Genomic DNA, 21,573 nt, shown 5'->3' on the forward strand with positions numbered 1-21,573 from the left:
CGTTGACTCCTCTGTGGAGGAAACAACGGTAGATGAACCCTTTTCAACCTCACAATCTGAGAAGTTGCTGATACAATTTCTTACGGAGATGGTTCGTTCTACTTTCATGCTACCCCTAACGGAGTCTGCTGAAAGTTCGTTTTCTTCCTTGGGTTCCATAAAACCTTCACAGCCTTTGCATACGTTTCCTGTCCATTCATTACTAGAACAGCTTATTTATGCTGAATGGGATCACTCGGATAAGCATTTTATCCCTCCAAAGAGATTCTCAGTTCTCTATCCCATGGAGGAGAAATTCACCAAAAAATGGAATGTACCAGCAGTTGACGCTGCGATTTCCAGTGTGAATAAAAGTCTAACTTGTCCAGTAGACAATGCACAAATGCTTAAGGATCCAACAGATAAAAGGTTGGAATTTCTGTTAAAATCCTTTTTTTCTTTGGCAGGTACCGTTACTTAGCCTGCAGTCGCTGCAATAGGCATCTGTCAATCCCTAAAGGACCAATTTAGACAGGCCCTTAAAGAGGTTCCTGTACAACAAGCCCGGGATTTGGCCGAACTACCCAAAGCATTATGTTTTGCCATAGACGCCATTAAAGATTGTATTCACCAGGCGTTCCGCCTTGCGCTTGTGCTAGTACACATGCATAGAATCCTGTGGTTAAAAAATTGGTCAGCTGAAGCACCAAGCAAAGGTCCTGGTCCCACCTCTAACCAGGTTAAGGGCACAGGGCATAACAGTCTTGCCGTTCCTAGACGATCTATTGCTAATAGACCAGTCGGTGGCTCGTTTGGAGCAAAGTGTACACATTACAACCAGTTACCTCTAAAAAGGCTGGATTACTTGGGTCTGATCATAGACAGAGCCCAGAAAAAGGTGTTCTTGCCTCAGGCAAAGATCAATTCCATAAGAGAGCTGGTGCGGATCCCCAGGTCAAAAGGAGATCCCTCTATATGCCTTTGAATGAGGTTGTTAGGAAAGATGGTGGCTTCATTCAAAGCGGTTCCCTATGTCCAGTTCTATTCAAGACTGTTTTGGGCACTGATAGGCTGCACTGGTGGGCATATCAGCACTGATGGACACTGATAGGCACAGATAAGGCGGCACCGATGGGGACAGATAAGGAGGCACTGATGGCCACTGATAAGATGGCACTGATGGGGCCCTTATGGGTGGCACTGATGGGCACTGATAGGTGTTACTGATAGGTACCACTGATAGATGGCACTGATGGGCACTAGTAGGTGGCACTGATGGGCACTGGTAGGTCATACTGATGGGCAACACTGTTGATGAGGTACTGATTGGTGACACTGTGGGCACTGATGGGTGGCACTGTGGGCACTGGTAGGTGGCGCTGGTGGGCACTGGTAGGCGGCACTGTTGTGTACTGCTAGGTGACACAGGTGGGCACAGATGAGCTAGCAGCAGCTCTCCTTGATCAGGACCGATGTCCCTGTCACAGCCACAGGCGATCGGCTTTTTTTTCTCCTAAAGCTGTCAGCAGTTTTCCCTCCTTAAACTCCATTAACCTTGATAAAACTTTATCAAGGAAGCTAACTTGATTCACATTTCATGTGTATATAGTGGCCAAAGTGACCTTTACGCTGCCAATACATCCTTTAAGAAAAAGATATCTCCCCCCTTTATCTGAACGTTTATCCAACAGGGTCCACAGAATTCGATTGGAGATTAAAATAGATACCCCTTTAGTTTTAGCCTCTTGATTAGAGGAATGGTATACGCAAGGGAAAAATCTGTTCTGGAGGATGGGTCACCTGCACATTCTATCCACCTCCATAAACTCTGTACTCCTCTCCTGCACATTATACCCTCCGCTACTCACTCTGCACTCCTCTCCTGCACATACTACCCACCTCCATTCAGTCTGCACTCCTCTCTTGCACATTCTACCCACCTCCATACACTCCGCACTCCTCTCCTGCACGTAATACCCACCGCTATACACTCCACACTTCTCTCCTGCACATTTCTACCCACCTCCATACACTCCGCACTCCTCTCCTGCACATAATACCCACCGCGATACACTCTGCACTCCTCTCCTGCAAATACTACCCACTGCCATACACTTCGCACTCCTGTCCTGCACAGAATATCCACTGTCAATCACTCAGCACTCCTGTCCTGCACAAAATACTCACCACCATACACTACATACTCCTCTTCTGCATGTACTACCCACCTCCATACACTCCGCACTCCTCTCCTGCACATACTACCCATCTCTGTAAACTCCACACTGTACATTTCCTAATTAACATTACCGCATTCTGCACTATGTAAGTCATCTCAGACTCTATTAAACCACACCCCTTTAAGCCACAGCCAATATTTAGTGCAATTTTAACCATGCCTGTATTTCGTCATTATCCATGCCTAGGGCCCATTTTTTATCTTCCACAGGGGCCCACTGATTTCATGATACGTCCCTGTTTGGGACAGTCTTATTCATTAAAGGGGTTGTAAAGGCAGAAGTTTTTTTTATCTTAATGCATACTATGCATTAAGATATAAAAATTTTTGTGTGTAACAGCCCCCCCTCTCTCCAGCGATGTCCACGAATGTCTAAGCCATCTGGGACACTTCTCCTAATTGGCTAAGACACACCAGCGGCGATATTGGCTCCCACGGCTGTCGATCAAAGTCAGTCAGCCAATCAGGGAAGAGAGGAGGTGGGGCGGGGCTCCGTGTCTGAATGGACATAAGGAGCTGTGACTCCAGTGCCCCCATAGGAAGCTGCTGACTGTGGGGGCACTCAATAGGAGGGAGGGGCCAGGAGCAGCAAAGAGGGACCCGAGAAGAGGAGGATTCAGGCTGCTCTGTGAAAATCCACTGTACAGGGGAGGTAAGTATAATATATTTGTTATTTAAAAAAGAACAAGCCTTTACAATCACTTTAAAGCCATGCAAAGACCCATGGCAATTTCCAAAGTGCAATAACCTAATCATACCATTGGAAATTATTTTTTAATTAACAAATTCCAAAAAAAAGTGGAGGGCCACCCCGAAAAAAAAAAATTACACCAAAAATCCTAAAAAAAATTAAAAAAAAAAAAAAAAAAAAAATTTTTTTAAACTTACCTAAAGCCTTGTTGCTAGGCAGTCTTCCTAATCTGCCTCTTCCTTTTCCGCGGCATCTTCTGCTCCCCGGTGAGCGGCCCCGTTGTCTTCTGGGAACTGTGTGTGTTCCCAGAACACCAGGGGGCCATTCACAGAGCCCTCTCGTGTGCGCAGTAGGAAACTGGAAGTGAAGCCACAAGGCTCCACTGCTTGTTTCCCTTACCTAGGATGGCGGTGCCGGGACCCGAGAGCCGAGGGACAGGTCGGCCTCGGGCGGCCGACATCGCGGGCACCCAGGACAGGTAAGTACTTATTTAAAGTCAGCAGCTACAGTGTTTGTAGCTGCTGACTTTTAATTCTTTTTTTTTTAGGCTGGAATCCCGCTTTAAATCTAATTATTACTGCTTTTTGATTGCTTTTTAAACATAGCACACCCATATACTTGTGGCACACTGTAGTACCTGCACAGTCTTAGATGAAGGCAGGTCCACAGACAAAACATGTCATTTTGAAAAGTAATATTTTTTTGTTTTTTCACTTACTATGTAGCAGTGTAAAGTAGACACACCAAAAAATGATTTGGCTGATACCAAGTTTCAGCAATGTCAGAAACTTTTTTCTGTATTTCTTTAAAATTCACATCAGATTCTAAAGCCCTGATCATTGTGAGTTCAGACTGTGTGTTACACAAGCTGTTATTTAAAATGTTTATTTCCTTCCCTTTTCACTTATTATTTTTCTGCTCTGTTCACACTATAATACGCAATGGCTCACAGCAGGAGTCCATTCCATCTCCATTCACAGTTTCAGGTTTGATTTCAGCCCGAATTTTTGGCTGAATTCAGACCTGAAATGGACCAAAAGACGCACAGGACTCCTGTGCAAATCACACCAGAGCCATACCCGCTTCCAATTCGCATATTTGTGAACCCAGCCTCAAAGAAAATTCAGTTTCTCCTTGAGCAGGGTTAGAATTAGAAATGTAAATTCTGAACTTGATTTTGCCCATATTTCATCCAGTTAGGAGAGTAAAAGGAGGAGATGGCACTCTTAAACAGCACTTATTGCTGATTTACCAGGTCTGCACTCTAGACAGAATAAAGCAACATTTCTCATTGCTCCATGTTCTTTTTAAAAATTTTAGTGAAGCCCCTGGTAGGCTAAGGTCAGTGAAAAATGAGTGCCCCACTCCAGGCTGCAGTTATTCCCAGAAGGTGGGCAGTTCCTTGGTGGCCTCTAGCACAATGAAGGGCTGCGGTGTAAGTTATGAATCAGGAATCAGGCAGCAAAGTTAAAATGGTTCTAAAGCTACAAGGTTTTATTGCTCAATGCATTCTCTGCATCAAGGTAAAAAGCTACTGCATACATCTCTCCCCCATCACCCCCTAAATACTTTCCTGAGCCCAATCCCCATGCAGCAATGTGCACAAGAGCAGCAGCTTTCTCGCCTCTCTTTACTCATTGGAAAGAGAGGAAGCAGTGGGAGCCATTGGCTCTTGCTGCTGTCAATAACAGCCAGTGAGGAAAGAGCAGGGGACGCCCTGTGTGTAAATGGACACACAGAGCTGGCTCAGGAGCAGGCATGCACGAGTGCCCCCATAACAAGCAGCTTGCTATGGAGGCACTCAGGGGAGCCCAGGGTACCGGCGGGGGTCCCCAGAAGATGAATTTTGAGGCTGCTCTGTGCAAAACCATTGAACAGAGCAGGTAAATGTAACATGTTATTTTAAAGAAAAGAAATTTGGTTTAGAATCCCTTTACCAGCTTCAGAACTAGAACACCTGTCAGTTTTTATTGCTGTCTGTGCCCCCGTTAAGGAGATTCACCCTGTCGGTTTGCCCTGTTTACCGTCTTCACCTAAAGTGAAAGTAAAAGAAAATTCCAAATTTTGGGTTGACACTAGAATAGTTATAGAGGGGAAACCTTCCAATGAGGAAATTATTTCTGGTGACCCTGGTGACACACTGGGATTCCCTCACTTTGGAGGGAATTCTTCTCACTTCCTGTTTTGGCTATGGGAAAAGAATAAAAGGGAAATCTCCCCTATGGTACACAGATGGCAAAAAACTGACAGGGTTTGTTATGGAAATGATTAAGAGCTCCAATCGAGCCCAAGGTTATCTGCTGCTGTCTCTAATTGGAAAGTGTGGATATGCATGCATATAAAAGTAAACACTCTGAGACACGCTCAGCTCCGTTACTTTTTACACTTCTAATTTATTCAAGGCGGTGCTAATGTTTTATACACAAAAATACGTCATTGCTATGTTAGTCTAATAGGTACATCTCATTGGTTAAGATAGAAAGGAAGATGGAGAATCTTCATAACGAGGTTTGGCTGTCCTTGTTTTTATCTTCAGTTCCGCGTTCTTCTGATGTGTGGGATGTAGGGGGTACCCGCCATTTTGAGAAAAATATAGGAACAGAGCTAATCTGTATACTTATATAATGAGTAAGGAGAAAAATATGTATACACATAAGAAAATAGACATTTTCAGATTATTATTATTATTTACATCACATTCCTTCACAATCCCCCCTAAAATGACTATTTTCTCTTTTCTGTCCCTAATACTAAAGGTCCCACTTTGGCCTGGCCCTTCGCCTCAGCAACTCTTTTAGGCTGTATATAGAATTGGGCAGCAACTGTTCACTTCCCTCCTCGATACAGCTGGAGAGGTACAGTCAGGCGCTATCTATCCCTAAAACCCTATAGGATTGTGAGATTATGGACAGGGAGTGACTGTAGGGGAGTGAAGGGTTTGTCATCTTCCATCATAAGGAGATCCTCTTCTTCTTGGTGGAGAAATGTAGGTGTGCTATTGTCTACAGCCTTGCTCATTAACTTTTTACGAAAGGTAGAATACAGCATACAATCAGGGCTAAAAGAACCAGGATTATTAATACCCTTACCCGTATCTGGGCGAGCACCTTCTGCCACCCACTCATCCAGCTAAAATATTGGTCCCATGGGTCTGTGATAGCTGAGTTCTTCTTCAACTCCAGTAACAGATCTTCTAATTTCTTTATAGCTAGAGTAACCTTACAATTTGGGCTAGTATTATCAGGAATGTATGTACAACAAGTTCCCGTTTTTTCCTATGATTTTACAAAACACCTCCTTTCCCAGCTAGCACCATGTCTAAGGCCATCAGGTCCTGGAATGTCATGTAGGAAGTGGGGGCTAACTGGTCAGCAATTCCCTGGAGGGCATCTTTACAGTAATTTACAAATCTCTGTTGGTTATAATATGTGTAGTGTCAGGTCACCTAGAGGCTGGGTGACAGATGCACACCATTGGGATCAGGAGTGCACCGCAAGGTAGTGGACCCTACGGCTGACTGCTGTGGATTGAACCCTGGGAGGTTCAGGAAGCAGGTCTACTGGATCACTGACACAGATCCCACTGGGAGCTAGAGCATAGATTCCCCATGGCGCGGAGTCTAAGAGCCAGCAGGTGTTCACCAGAGCCTTTAATGGTAAGGATGGACTGCGCTGCAGTCTGGCTCCAGGTTGCGGCCCCCAGGGTCTCACAGCTCACGCTCACGGTAGACTACAGGAGAAGAGGAAGGAGGCAGCAGGCTAGAACAACAAGGAAAGTAAGGGACAAGCCAAGGTTCAGGGTCACAGGCAAACAGGGATGGTCGGGAACACGCCAAAGTCGGTAACAGGAATCAGATGTATGAAACACAGCAAGTACACACAGAGGCTAACACACAATGGTTGATCAGCACTGCTGGCTTGCGGTGCACAGGTTAATATAGGGTTCCCTGATAGGGCCTGGGGTGGGGCCATGCTTAGAGGAGAGGTTACAAAGCAGTCAGGTGAGGGTCAGCTAGTCTCTAGAGATGAACACATGGAGACAGGTATGCTGATCGACAAACTCTATTGCATAACCATGACATGTAGTTAATCCAATCTACCTTCTTGCTGACAGTTGTTATGGGGATCAAAGACTCAAAACCAGCTTTTACCTGGTCCCTGGCTTTAAACTCATCAGGGACCTCCCTTGTAACCCCTATGACATCTATGTATACATGAGGGTCAAAGCTTCCGGAGAGAGCTGCTCGCTTCCTCCTCTGACTGTGTGCTGGTTCAGTGTATGTATCAGGGGTATCTTCGGTTAGGATATGGGGGGGCATAATGACCTTTGCAAGGGCACATTCACTGGTCCAGATTCCCTCTAGATCCAACTGAAAAAGGATATGCAGCACCCGAAAACACGCTCTCCTGCAGTGATAAGCGTGCATTCAGGTGTTCTTCCTGGCCAACTTGACTGAGGTGGCTGTGGTCAGCAAAACTTGGAATGGACCATCATATCTTGGCTCAAGGATCTCCAGACAGTAGTTGGTGTGTTCCTGTATCTAATTCAGGATCTGGAATGGAAGAAAACACCTGGACATGCATTCAGGTTAATTCTCGTGATAATGTGGTTACATAATTAGTCAACATATCAGACTGCAACTGTAACTGTTGTGGAAAGTAACAACCAAGTCTGGGAGCTGAACCAAACAAAATTTCATTAGGGTATAGGGCATGTTTCCCCTGGGGGTGTGTCTGACACTGAACAGGGCAATGGGCTAACTGTCTGGCCAACTCATGTTAGTCTCTTGGGCCATCTTTAACATCCTGTTTTTAGTGTCCCATTCATCCTTTCTACCTTCCCGCTAATTTGAAGGTGGTATGTGATGTGTAGTGCTAACTGAACCCCCAGTGCTGCCCAAATCTCTTTTGTAAGGGTTGCTGTTAAGGCTGGTCCCAGATCTCTCAATATCACCTCTGGGACCCCAAATCTACCTACTATCTCACTCAGTAGTTTCTTAGCTGTGGTCCTGGCAGTCGTGACCACTTCCACTAGGGCGTTTTCGAATCTGCCACTTCTTGGCACTTGAGAATGATCAATTTGCATCCTCTGGAATGGGGTATAGGGCTTTTGCCAGGTGCTTCTTCTGTGTATCCTGGGTTACATTTGGTGCAGATAATGCATGATCTGCAGAAGTTCTCGGTCAGTGGAGTAACTCTTAGTGCAACACTTGTTGATAAGAGAGTTCATAAAAGTCTTTGTCAAGTGGGCAGCTCCATGTGCCCATTGCACCACGGCTGGGTACATACTCCTGGGTAGACAAGGCTTCTTGTTGCATTCGAATAGTCCATCTCTGAGAGTTGCTCCTCTCCGTTTCCAGCTTTCCTTCTTATCCGGACTTGTTGTTTCCTGTAGTTCTTTTAGATAAACTCTGTCCACTGGGAGAGTTTGTAAGGTAAGCACAGGGTGGTCTTCTTCTACCACCCTGCTGTCCACTTCCCGTGGACTACCAGCTGTCTGTTTGGCAGCTGAATTGGCTAGATGATTGCCTCGAGCTTCCTTTGAGTTCAGTTTGTCATGTGCTTTTACTCATAATAGTCACTTGGGTTGTAGGGTTGGGAGAAGCAAGGCATCAATCAAGTTTTCACAGGTGTTCCTGCAGCGTCAGGAATCCTCTGTCCTAGATAACACCATAATGATGGGCAATGCTGAAAGCGTATCTTGAGTCCATATGAATGTTGGCTCTTTTTCCCTCTGCCCATTTACATGCTGTAGTAAGTGCTTACAGCTCTGCCTCCTGTGCAGACATCACCGGTGGTAAGGCTTCAGCTTGTAGAACAGTGTTTTCAGTGGTGACCGCGTGTCCTGTGTGGTCATGGGGTGACAAGTCAAGACTCTACTCCTTCTCCTCCTCCTTTCCCCCCTCGAGAAGTGGAAGAAGGGTGGTAGGGTTCAGTGTTTGACAACTTAATAGAGTAATGCTGTCCAGTAGGAGGGAACACAGGAGTCTCAAGTGTCTGGTAGTGGACAAGTGTTTCGGCTGGATCTTGGTTGAATATGGCAACAACGTCATGGGGAGTAAGCAGAACGAGGCAGTGTCCGAGGACCAAGTTCAAAGTTTTGTCAAGCAAGGCTTGTATAGCAAAGCCAGCTCGCAGACACAATAGGCCTCCTCTTGCTACCGCATCCAGCCGACAGGAATAATATCCTACGGGGCGTAGGCTGATGCCGTGTGATTGGGTGAGTACACCTGCAGCATGTCCCAGACGTTCGGATACAAAGAGCTTGAGCGTTTTGTCGTAGTCTGGGAGCCCTAGCGCCTGAGATGGCACATTTGAGGGCCTCAAACTTAGATATTTCTTCAGGAGACATCTGGAAGGGTCTGATTGCAGAGCATAAGTAGGAAGGCTTCTGGAATCCATGCTCTGCACTAGGAAATTAGTCCAAGGAAAATGACAGGTGTTGAGCACCACTGCAAATTTGGGCTTTGAGGCTCTGCAGCCCTGGTTGGCAAGATAGCACAACAGGCTTTCTGAGGTGACTTTAACAGGGGGTAAGTCAGCTGCACAAAGGAGAAGGTCATCAACATGTTGGAAGAGAATCACTTCCGGGTGTTTCTCTTGTCATGTGTCAAGGATGATAGCCATAGCTTTTGCAAACTGGCTTGGAAAGTTCTGTGCCCCTTGCGGCACAACTATTTAGGTATGTTGCCGTTTCTTTCCGTGGATGAATGCAAAAAGGTACCAGCAGGAGGGGTGAGGGTGGACACTGAAGAAAGCGTTTGTAAGGTCCACCTCTGTGAGGTACTTTGCAGTCAAAGGCATCCACAGCAGGTACCTGGTTCTCTTTTTAGGATTTTCTTTTTGGGGTTATTGTGGTTTCCAGGGCAATGATGCGCCCTCTTTTAGCTTGACTGAAACTGGTGGCACCTTTAAGTGACCGTTGTCTTCCGGTCCTGTGGACCATAGGCACGCAGGGATTCTGTCAAGTACTTCCTGCAGTATTGAACTTGAAGTTTTTGCTTCATTAAGTGTCATCAGGAGAGGCAGAGAACACAAAGCAGATTAGCCTTCTAAAGATAGGGGAGTATGTAACTTCATCCCCCCTTCAGGCGTGTCCTGATTGAGGCCTGTAGTCCGGACAACACATCAGCTCCTAGTAGATTCAAGGAACATGTAGAGGACACCACAAATCTGGCAAGCAAATCAGGAAGTGGACTGGAGCGGGGCACCCCATCCATTCCTACGCAGGAAACATCAATAGTGGAAAGGAAAGAATTATCAGGCAGGTTCACCGCCCTCAACACACTTTTGGCTGCACCCCTATCAATGAGGAAAGTGGTAGGTTTTTCGTCTGGGACATCTTGGGGCTCTGCATTCTTTTCTAAAGTGACCCCGTTTCCCACAGTTGTAACAGGTGATCCTTTCCCTGGTATTGGGCAGTGGTGGTGGACTAGTGTAGGCGGGATCTTCGTCATGGGTTACCATGAGGGGCGTTGGTTTTTTTACCTTTTTGATTTTCTATACCTCTGGTCACCAACAATAAATCAGACATTTTCATTGAATGGTTTTCAGGGCGGGCCACCATCAGGCCTTTTCTGATATCCTCTCTGAGCCCTGAAACAAAAGCAGCTGATAACGTGTGTGTGTGTGTGTGTGTGCCTTTATGAGTCTAGCATGATACTTCTTCACAGACTCCCCTTTATCTTGCGTAATATCTTGGATTGCGCTGGTCTGATCCGTCAACTTCTCCTTTGCCCAGTCGTGGAGTTGTGCACAGAACTCCACGCCTGAGGTGTAGGAAGTGGCACTTGTCAGGCTGGCATCACTGAAGGCCGTCTGCATGACTGGCCAAAAGACATGTCCTGCTTTGATTTGGCATAGGCTGATCAAGTCTCTCCAGGCAGCTGAGTAAGTTTCTTGTATCTGCACTATCCTGTGGTAGAAGGGAATTGGCTGCTTCTCTGGGTCAGGCAGACTTATCACTAAGGCCTCTGCTTGTGATAGAGTAAAAGCGACATACATCACTGGTGCCCCTTCTGGTAATCGAGACTGTTGTTGGGGCGGGGGCTGGCAAGGGGCACTGTTCTTTACGGTTGCCAGCATGTGTTTGAGATCCTCTCGGAACTGTGAGTCCGGAGCCGGATTGGGGGTTAAATCAGTGGGTGGCCTTGCTGCCTGCTGTTGGGCTTCCCACTCAGACGCTTCTTCATCATTAACATATCCGGCCTGGGAATGTGATGCTTCCGTATTGGGGAAGACAGATGTGTGGTACGAACCATCCTGGTTTAAAACAGGGAGGGCTGGGTACAGGCTGTTTAAGCTTACTGGGTGTACCAAGATGGCCGCCGGCAGGAAGTGCACTGGGCTGGGTAGAAAGTGAAGGCATGGGTGCATTAAGATGGCCGCCGGGCTGAGTTGTCACAGTGGGTTGTGCTTGGGTGGTGAGAAAGGAGTGGTTGTTAGACGGAGGGCAGTGCTGTCCCTCCCCTCCTTTTGTTTCAAGTTCCAACATATCATCAGCTCTGTGATACACATACATAATACAATCGCCATCTTTCTTAACTTCCTTTATCCAATTTTCTTTATCACACAGGATTTTTCTCCCTGTTTCTTTAGCAACATAACTTTCGCCACTTCGTTCAACTTTGTTAACTATTTCAACATCTTCTTCTCTCCTTCTTTACAATATCACATTCTTTACAATATCACTTTCTTTTCTCTCTCTGTTTCTCGGCTAACGGCTTGAGAGGAGAATACGTACAACCAAGGGGTTAATATTCTTTCTCAGTGTTCTTATCAAATTCCTTGGGTGGGGGCACATAAGACTGCGCTTCTAGTTGCTACTGTCTGCTATAACCCTGTAATATACGGTTAATCTCAGAACAAGAACAAACACATCAGGGGTAGTGAGGAGCAACGGCCCGCGACCCAACAGATCCCCCGGGCAGCCCCCCCTCCGACCTTAACCAGTCCCCAACCCCTCTCGTATATAGCAAACAGTAAACCACAAATACACTCACGACAGGACATTACACCTGCCACTCTTCGAACTGCAAAATTTCAGCAGGCTAAGATAACCTCAGGGGCAGACAACTCCCCTTAAACCCAGTTAAAGGCCGTCATTACAGTTACTCCCAGAGGCCGACAGCTCATCTGGGGGTGAGACATCTGTAACGCTTTCAGACTGCGGGGGGCTCCAGCAGCTGAGATTTCCCTCAAAGGTCCGACAAACCAATGAGTAACCCGTCCTATAACCGACTGCCACAATAACCCATCTCACTCCAGAGGCCGACAGCTCGTCTGGAGATGAGAACACACATGTAGCACTTTTAGACTGCTGAGTTTCGTAGCCCAAAGAATGGCAGACAGTGAACAAATACAGACAGCAGAAACCCATTGGCAGGTTCGTTAAAACAACCTCAGGCGAGGAAATACCTGCCTTTAAGACAGTCTCAGCATACCGACAGAATCCAGCCGTCAACCGAAAGATAAGAAAGTCGTACAGTGGTAAGAATATAAAGAAGACTTACCGGTACTGTTAGGGCTGCGCAAACCCCCTCTTATCAATCAATTAACGCCCGAATGCTTATCGCGGTATGGCTTCGACTGTAGCCTGAGGTCCCGGGTTTCGGCACCATCTGTTATGGAAATGATTAAGAGCTCCAATCGAGCCCAAGGTTATCTGCTGCTGTCTCTAATTGGAAAGTGTGGATATGCATGCATATAAAAGTAAACACTCTGAGACACGCTCAGCTCCGTTACTTTTTACACTTCTAATTTATTCAAGGCGGTGCTAATGTTTTATACACAAAAATACGTCATTGCTATGTTAGTCTAATAGGTACATCTCATTGGTTAAGATAGAAAAGAAGATGGAGAATCTTCATAACGAGGTTTGGCTGTCCTTGGTTTTATCTTCAGTTCCGCGTTCTTCTGATGTGTGGGATGTAGGGGGTACCCACCATTTTGAGAAAAATATAGGAACAGAGCTAATCTGTATACTTATATAATGAGTAAGGAGAAAAATATGTATACACATAAGAAAATAGACATTTTCAGATTATTATTATTATTTACATCACATTCCTTCACAGGTTTATAACCCTCACTTACTCTTTTCAAAGTTTTAAGAAAATTGCCTTTAGTTACAGCTTAACCAATACAGTGAAGAGGGGATCCTACTGCATGAGTAAATTTTAACAGCAGCCCACAGTGGTGCTTTAAAGTAAATCTAAAACAAACCTGGACAAAATGTTGTTGCTAAAGAACAGTATGCCATAAACTAAAATAAACAAGCATAAATTGCTTGTTTGTTTTTTTCTGCGTAAATCAGCTCTGTGCTGCTAATCTTCTGCATCTTATTTTCTGCCACTTTTTTGTCAACATGCACCCCATGTTGATGAGCAGAAGAGCCTCTTTCTCACAACCCTGGTTGTGGTGGTCTGAGGGTAGGTGGCCTAACGGAATCTGGAAGCTCCCTTCAATAATAAGGAGGCCCCTAGATATGCCCCCCCCACAGTATGTGAATGAGCAAGGGATACATAATACCCCTAGTCTTCCACAAAAGAAAATGTAAATAAAGAAAGAGACAGTTTTTGACAAGTCCTTTAGTTTAAAAAAAAGTCACGTCTTCCAGCAATGTAGATCCACAGCAGTCATAATGTCTGATGTTCGCCGAACTCCAATATGCATTTGGTCCCATTGTTTATATCATCTGTCATCCCAATGGAAGGAGGGGGAGTCCCCAAGTGTGTGTGTGTGTGTGTGTGTCCCCAGGGGAAAGGGGACACAGGCTTGTCCCCTTTACTGGCCTGCCAGACCGTATGCTCAGATAAGGGTCTGGTGTGTTTTTTTAGGGGCGTTATTTTTCCTTGGTTTTTGCATGGGGTCCTCCCTATAATTCATACTACACCTTAAGGGCTTGGGATGAATTGGGGTGGAGTGACATGCAGTTCTTTTTAACAATCTCTGGCTCCCTTGCTTACATGGCTGGGGATTCCCAACCACATAAGTGAAAGAGGCTGAGAACCAAATCTTCACACAACCACACTAAGCACCAATGCCCCCCTTCTTCCCACTGAGAATCACTACGCCCCTTTCCATCTCACTGCCACCCTGTCTATCCCACTGAGCACCAATACCCACCCTGTTTACCGCACTGAGAACTTGTCATTTGCCATGGTGTAATGCCTCCTAACCAGTTGTCTTACAAAATCCTTTAACCCATTAGCAGCCATAACAGGTGTTGCAGTACTCTGTAGAGTAGACAGCAGTGGCGGCTGGTGCTGGAGGATTTTTTTTTGGGGGGGAGGGGGGGGGATAGCATTATTAATGGACAACACCTTATTGGCTGTGTTTTTTCCACATCACTGAAGGAATTATCATTTATTGATTATTGGACTTCTTTTTCATTATATTTTGTATATTGCACTATTAGTTGAAGTTTCGGTTTATTTGATATATATCGTATTATTGCAGCGCTGTCACACTTTTTTCATTTTTTTACTGTTATCTGTGGGAGCACATTAGTGACAGCTGCAGCAAACTTTCAATATTTTCATTTTTATCACTATTAGTTTATTCATCAAAATCTTTATATATTAGCACGCCACTACTTTACTTTTATTTACGGACAATGGCATATTCTCAATGTGCACAGATCGAGGATTAAGAGCAGCAGAGTTGCCTATGGTGTCCGCTTCTGATGTAAGTGGGTACTCTGATGGGGACCTGGATGCTAAAGGGGACTCTGATGAGGACCCTGAACTAAGAAGGGGGCTCTGATGGGGACCCAGAGTTAAGGGGGGACTCTGATGAGGACCCTGAAGTAAGGGTGAATCTGATAGGGACCCTGATGTAAGAGGAACTCTGAGGTCTTTTTTTGGCCCACAGGTATTTGTAAAATATACAATGTGGCCCTTGCGCTAAAAAATTTTGGAGACCCGTGCTCTGGCCAAAATGTTTGCTTTGGATAGAGTGGAGAAGGGCTACAGCCTCTTATCAAGTTTATTTAGTTGGCTGTGTCCCTTTTGGAAACATTTCAGAACAGGAAATGATAGACCTTTCCAACAGGGATACAGACATAAACAAAACACATTTGTGCTGTTCACATTTTTTGCCAGTAGATGTCACTATTTAGATCTATTACATGTATTATACTTTCTATACTCTGTACAAGTTAGTTCCAGTTCCTGTTCTAGTTATGATATACTCAGAAGGCTGCACACGTTTTATGGATACTTGAACTTGTTAATAAAGCACTCTATAACTAATGTGCCTCCCATTATGCAGGACACAAATGTATGCGGTGCAAAGGGCTGTGGTACCCAACCTGGGAGAGAACACACACACACGATGTGGCATAATATAGTGTATATTATAATAGGGTTAACAGAGGTATTTGTAGATAGCACTTATAGGCACTGTTGGTTAAAGTGTTACTAAACACAGGACCTTGCATTCACTATATCTGGTCTCCCACAGTACAGAGAACATGGAAATGCAATAGCTTTAGTAAAAACAGCTAAATTATTATTATTATTATAATACAGGATTTATATAGCGCCAACAGTTTACGCAGCGCTTTACAATATAAAAGGGAGACAATACAGTTATAATACAATAAGATACAGGAGGATTAAGAGGGCCCGGCTTAAAAAAGCTTACAATCTAATAGGGTGGGGCAGGTGGTACAAAAGGTTGTAACTGTGGGGAATGAGCTGATGGAAGTGGTAAAAGATTAGTTAGAGATGTTATAGGCTTTCCTGAAGAGATGAGTTTTCAGGGAGCGGCTGAAGGTAGCAAGAGTAGCGGATAGCCGGACAGGTGTAGGTAGCGAGTTCCAGAGGATGGGAGAGGCTCTGGAGAAATCCTGGAGACGAGTATGAGAGGAGGAGACAAGAGAGCTTGAGAGTAGGAGGTCTTGAGAAGAGCGGAGAGGAAGATTTGGGTGATATTTGGAGACAAGATTGGTGATGTAGCTCGGGGCAGAGTTGTGAATGGCTTTGTATGTTGTGGTTAGTATTTTGAATTTAATTCGCTGGGTGATAGGGAGCCAATGTAGGGATTGGAGGAGAGGGTTGGCAGACACTGAGCGGTTGGTAAGGTGGATAAGTCTGGCAGCAGCATTCATGATAGACTGAAGAGGGGATAGCCTATGGAGAGGCAGGCCAATGAGAAGGGAGTTGCAATAGTCAAGGCGAGAGATAACAAGGGAGTGAATGAGGAGCTTGGTGGTTTCATTTGTTAAAAAGGGGCAAATTTTAGAGATGTTACGGAGGTGAATTCTACAAACTTTTGACAACGATTGGATTTGAGGCTGAAATGACAAGTCAGAGTCTAGGATTACACCTAGTACCATGATGTGAGGGGAGGGACTGATGGTTGCATTGTTGATTTTGATGGAAAAGTCATGGAGGAGGGCACGGGTGGGGGGAATATTAATAGCTCAGTTTTAGAGAGATTTAGTTTAAGGAAGTGGTGCGACATCCATGCTGATATGTTAGTTAGTAATGCGAGAGGAGTCTGAAGGAGTGAGGTGAGGAGTAGACAGATAGATTTGGGTGTCATCAGCGTATAAGTGGTATTGGTAGCCATGGGCGGTTATCAAGTGACCAAGGGAGGAGGTGTAGATAGAGAAGAGAAGGGGTCCAAGAACAGAGCCTTGGGGGACCCCCACAGAAATGGGCAATGGAGAGGAGGAGACAGAGTTGTAGGTGACACTGAAGGAGCGCTGTGGTAAATAGGCAGAGAACCAGGATAGAGCAGAATGTCGGAGGCCAAGGGAATGTAGTTTATTGAGAAGGAGCGGGTAGTCAACAGTATCAAAGGCCGCAGAGAGGTCAAGTAGTAGGAGTATGGAGTACTGGCTGTTGGTTTTAGTAGTTAGTAAATCGTTAGTGAGTTTTAGTAAGGCGGTTTCTGTGGAGTGCTGTGAGCGAAAGCCAGACTGTAAAGGGTCAAGAAGGTTATTTTCACTGAGGTAGAAGCTAAGACGGTTGTAGACTAAGCGTTCTAGAAGTTTAGAGGTGAATGGGAGCAATGAGATGGGTCTTAAGTTGTTTGGGTTGGTAGGGTCCAGTGAGGGCTATTTAAGTATGGGAGTGATCTGCGCATGTTTTAGAAGGGAGGGGAAGGTGCCACTAGAGAGGGAGAGATTGAAGATGTGAGTGAGGGAGAATAGGATAGAAGAAGAGGGTGACCGTAGTAGTTGTGAGGGAACAGGATCCAGGGGACAATTGGTTAAGTGGGCATCTGAGAAAAGTTTTGTAACCTCTTCAGTAGTAGCCAATTCAAAAGAGGAGAGTGTTGAATGTGCTGTTAGGCAAGGTATGTTGGGTGGGGAAGATGTACGCACAGTGGAGGTAGCCTCACGAATTGCATCAATCTTGTCTTTGAAGTGATTGGCAATCTCTTGGGCAGTGAGTGAGTTAGTGGGTAGAGGGGGTGGGAGACGAAGCAGAGAGTTAAAAGGTTGAGAAGAGCCGACGAGGGACTGGGTGACAAGGAATTAAAAAGAGAAACAAAGTAGGCTTGTTTGGCAGCATGGGGGCATGAGTTGTATTTTAGAAGGGCAGATTTATATAGGGTGAAGTCTTGCAGGCATTTGGTTTTACGCCACAGTCGTTCAAGAGCACGGCAATATCTCTTGAGATTTCTAGTGTTGTCAGTTTGCCAGGGTTGTAACGGTCGGGGCCTGATTCTGCGTGTGGTTAGAGGAGCAAGTGCATCTAGTGATGATGAGAGTGAACTGTTGTAGACAGAGATGGCCAGGTCAGGACAGGACAGGGGAGAGATTATGTCATATAGGTGGTCAGTAGCAGAAGAGAGAAGAGAAGGGTTAAAGTGGTGAAGGTTTCTACAAGTAATTGTTTGCTGCTTGGAGAGATGGGAGGTTGGAGGCAAGGATACGGTGAAAGTAATGAGGTTGTGATCAGAGAGAGGAAAGGGGGTGTTGGTGAGGTTGCCAGGGTTGCAGAGATGGGAGAATACAAGATCAAGGTACCATTGGAGTGAGTGGAAGTATGTGTCCATTGGGTTCGGTCAAAAGATGAAGTTAAGTCGAGAAGTTTAGCTGTAGTTAGACTGTTAACATTGACAGGAATTTTGAAGTCACCAAGAATGATAGTGGGTATTTCAGAGGAGAGAAAGTAGGGTAGCCAGGCAGCAAAGTCATCAAGAAAGCGCGATACCGGCCCAGGAGGCAGATAAATTGCTGCAATCCTCAGTGAAATGGGAGAAAACAGACGAATAGAGTGCATCTCGAAAGAAGAGAGGGATAGAGTGGGAGGGACAGAAAGGACTTGGAAGGTGCTTTGTGGGGATAGAAGGAAGCCAACTCCACCTCCTTTCTGCCTGTTGGGTCTGGGGGAGTGAGTCCAATAGAGACCACCATGGGAGAGGGCAGCAGGAGAAGCTGAGTCAAAATTTTGAAGCCAGGTTTCTGTTATGGCGAGTATGTTAAAGCCATGAGAGATGAAGAGGTCATGTACAGATGTTAGCTTGTTACAGATGGAGCGGGCGTTCCAAAGCGCGCATGAGATTGGTGGGCTGCTTTGAGGAAGCAGGGGGATAGAAATTAAACTGGATTGCGGTGGTTGCCAGAGGGGGAGGTGTATTGGATATGTGGCCTGCAGTTGGAAAATGATGGACCAGGATTAGGAGAAATGTCACCTGAGACTGGGAGAAGGAGGAGGGCAAGAAAGGCAAGATGGGATTGGGATGTGCATGAGCGCACGTGTCTAGTGGCCCTGGTGTTTATGTCAGCATGTGGATGCAGCAAATGCAGGAGATGATGGGTGCCATAGTAGGGAGAGGGTAGAAGTGAGGGTGATATGTGCATGCTGCAGGGAAGAGAGGAGGGGTAGAGTAAAGATAATTTGAGGATAGAAGACACCAATGTGAGAAGGAGGAGAATAAGGAGCATGTTAGTGGATAGAGAGTGGGAAACTGACTTTATATGAAATATAAAATAAATGTCAAAAGCTGGTTTGCGTGTCGTCTTGCAGAGTTCTTGTTGTATCTTCATCCAGCTTTAGTTAAACTGCGTCGGTGAAACTGCGCATCACTCGTGACAGAGCCATTATGTTTGCACCTTGCCCCTGTCTCCGCTACCCCATAAGCTGCTTTATATTTATAGGGAGACTAAGCAGGCATGCTTTTCTCAGTTGGTCATTATTGGGTCTGATTTGAGACACCTGAATATGAGAGAGGAGATGGCCAATACCAGACCAGCTACAGACACAGGGTCATAAAGCTAATTACCTCTCTTGATCACTCAAGCCAAATGGGGTTGAGAATCAATCACCAGTAATATTGCTATTGCAGTGGGGTTGGTTTAGAGCTATCATTAAATATAGAAGTTTAAGGGGCGTGGCCTGACGCATGGAGTGAGAGGACGTGCTGTTCCACAGCTCCCGGATCCCGCGGCTCTACAGGGCGTTTCTGAACCGAATCAGGCTGTATAAACTACTCCTATGGGGAAAGCTAAGTACTGGGACCAACAGGGAACGGGGGGCTCTCGTCCAGGAGGGGATTTGGGGAACTTTTTCACCCGATCTTCGGCCGCTGCCCAGCGCCAGCCGAGATCCAAGATGGCGCCGGCGCCTCCATTCCCGGCCCGCTCCGAGTCAGCCCTGGACACTATGGCCTGCTCACAGGCATCTCACACTACCCCTGTCCCCCCAGCTTCCCCCACCAGCCTCTCCAGGTGCCGATCCACTGCATCCATAGGATCAGAGGAAGGATGGGATCTAGAATCCCAGATGAGATCCCTGCACAACTACATGCGGTCTCTCCCTACCAAGGCTGATTTTGAGCAGTGTGTGCACCGCATAGAAAAAACCTACAAACAGGAGATTTCTGAGCTTAAAAGGGACATTGGTGTTCGTTTTGAGGACATTGAAGCTACAACAGAGACACTCCATGCCTCTGTTCAGAAGCAAGAGGAAATACTTAACTCCCACACAACCATGCTGCAGCACCTTGCGTTTCAACAAGATGACATCGAGAACAGAAACAGGCGTAATAATATTCGCATACGCGGTATTCCTGAATCTGTGGAACCCAAGGACTTGAGGGCAGCGGTGACGGCCATTTTCAATCAGCTCTTACAATTACCCAAAGATAACCCACTTGAACTAGACCGGGTCCACAGGACCTCAGGCCCCAGGAATCCTGACCCTTCATTCGTTCGAGATAAACTCTGCAGAGTGCACTTTTACAACATTAAGGAATCCATCATGCGGGCAGCCAGCGTGCAGGACTCTATCCTCTTCAATACCACCCCTGTGATGCTACTACCTGACCTTTCACGTTTAACCCTGACCATGCGGAAGGCCCTGAAGCCTCTCACACAGCTTCTCCAATCACGTCAAATAAAATACCAATGGCGCTTTCCCTTTCAGCTACAGGTGCACCATGAGGGTAAGACTGCCACATTCCGCATGCTGGGTGACCTCCCTGCATTCCTGGGCACCCTGGAGTTGCCACAGGTGTCTTTGCCAGATTGGCCTTTCTCTCCAACTACACCAGGCCTGCCGTACATCCCTCAGTGGCAGAAACACAGCCGCAAACGCCGTCCTGGATCCTCACCCCGCATAGACCCTGATGACTGATGCTATACTGACCGGCTGGTCTCCTATTGTTTTTTTTTTCCTCTACCTGAGTAGGAATGCCTACTACACCACCTTGGATCCTTAAGGACTTCCATCTCTCGAGCCTCTACAGATAGCCTTCACTTTCCCACACCTCTTCCAGCAAGCAGTTCCTGTTACTGGCTTTTCTTCAGTTGGAAGACAGAAAACTCTTCCTTAATGTTAAGGTTACCCACGTTTGGGGCCCTTATGCCTTAGAAGATACCAGGTTTCTCTGCTAAAAATGGCTCAAAGGCTCATAAGCTGCATCAGGAAGATCCTCTTTGGCCTCATGGGACTGCTGCGGTCCTCACCTGTTGTGAAGCTGATCCCACTGCTCTTCCAGCCTCGTCAAGCCGGAGGTTCCTGATTACCACTGTTGAACTACCTTTTTTACCGGGACTGGTGTACCTGTTTGCACTCTGCTGTTGCCCTCATGGCACACCCAATTGTTTAGAATGTTGTACTAACCCATGCTTTTCCCCCTATTGTGTCTCTGATTTTGCAACCTTACCATCTATACTTATATATGCTAATTACGTTTACAAGTACAGCCCAGATTAATCCACATATTATTGGCCCTGTGGTTCCCGGGGCCCCGGGAGCTCCCGCCATGCTAAACACTAACCCCCCCTTAGGAATACTCGGTGCCCCCATTTGGCACCGTTCCATGGTTTACAGATACTCTATATCTTACAGTTTTTTGCTTTGTTTTCTATCTTCTTTATTTTCTTTCTCCCAACTATTGTTAAACTGTTGTCACCTAGTGACCTACTTTATCACAACCAGTACACTATTTAATTTGTCAGGATTAGGGTTCCGGGCCCCCTCTTCTGATCTTTTCAGATCAGACTGTAATATCGATTGGACAATCACGGATACTGGGACCCTTTTCCGCTCTCGGCTTTCTCTCCCCTTTCTCTCTTCTCTCTTGATCCTTCCTGATATTTCTTTCATTCCTCCTCTACCTTTTCCCGCTCTCTCCCCCACATCTATCCCCTTCCCTTACATGTTCCCTTCCCCTTCCACTCCTCCGCTGGCTGGGGCGGC

The 21,573-nt window shown here is 46.1% G+C and overlaps 1 protein-coding gene across 3 annotated transcripts in view; it reads left to right on the top strand.

Moving 5' to 3' along the window:
- The window catches only part of LOC141139683 (cysteinyl leukotriene receptor 2-like), an 85,719-nt gene that overhangs the window by 14,680 nt on the left and 49,466 nt on the right, over positions 1–21,573 (top strand). The window lies entirely within an intron of this gene.

The sequence above is a fragment of the Aquarana catesbeiana genome, linkage group LG04 (genome assembly GCF_042186555.1).
Source record: "Aquarana catesbeiana isolate 2022-GZ linkage group LG04, ASM4218655v1, whole genome shotgun sequence".
Lineage (NCBI taxonomy): Eukaryota > Metazoa > Chordata > Amphibia > Anura > Ranidae > Aquarana > Aquarana catesbeiana.